The 988-nt window shown below is 49.4% G+C and overlaps 1 pseudogene; it reads right to left on the minus strand.

The window, feature by feature from the left end:
* Positions 1-755: 755 nt before the first annotated feature.
* LOC119585452 overlaps positions 756-988 on the minus strand; it is a 1,375-nt pseudogene continuing 1,142 nt past the window's right edge.

Genomic DNA, 988 nt, shown 5'->3' on the forward strand with positions numbered 1-988 from the left:
TCTCGAAAGGTTCGGAGATCAGCGGCATCGGCTTCAGTGGCGCAGGTTTCACGCGTCCGCGGTCACTAGTCTTTTGACAAATATCACATGAGCGAACTAACCTTGAAATCTCCTGCCCCATGCCAGGCCAAAAGAACTCTGCCTGAATACGGTCGAGCGTTTTCTTCTGGCCCATATGACCTCCGAGAGCGGAGTGATGACCCAAACGGAAAACAGCAAGACGATACCTCGCAGGAACGACGAACTGGAGACGCTCCTCCCCATTAAACGCCTGAACCTTCCGGTAGATCCTCTTGTTCTTCTCGATAAAACAGGTTTCTTCCTCCCGTGACCATTTAGAGACTTCTCCGCCCATCTTCCTCCGCACTGATTCTAGTGAGGGGTCGCTCTTTCTGCTCCTGAACAATATCCTGAGATTTCACCAGGTCACTTACCGACGTCAGTGGAGTAAACTCTTCCTTCGTTTTCTTCATTCTTCTCGTAACAGCGACACATCCTGTTTGCGTTGCAGCATCAGCACCACAGTTATTTCTCACCCCTTTAATGTTTCCGATGATGACGTCGAAAATCGGATTAACCATCACGGCTGCTGAAATCTTCCCTGTAAAGAACGGACTGTCTACATGTATAGTCGCCTCTGGAACATTAACTATGATCCGTCAATCATTTTAACATTTATCTCCTCCCAGTGTATTGATGTGGTAGGACATAACTTTGCTTTACAAACACACCCCGACGAACCGTTGTCTCTGAGAACACTTACTGGAACACCACTTACTGACCCTGACTTAACGAGGAGAGTGCTCTGCTTATCAGGATCCGTGGAGGTAGCAGATAGTCAAATGCTGTGCACGTGGGGCGTTTGTTGTCTAGCTTCTGACGTCTCCGGAGGCTGGGGTGTTGGGTTTTCCTCACTCACACAGGCGGCCGCTCCCTTTCTGTCGGTAATCATGAGTTTCTTGACTCACCGTTCGCCAAGGATGCTTCC

This window comes from Penaeus monodon, chromosome 19, assembly GCF_015228065.2.
Source record: "Penaeus monodon isolate SGIC_2016 chromosome 19, NSTDA_Pmon_1, whole genome shotgun sequence".
Lineage (NCBI taxonomy): Eukaryota > Metazoa > Arthropoda > Malacostraca > Decapoda > Penaeidae > Penaeus > Penaeus monodon.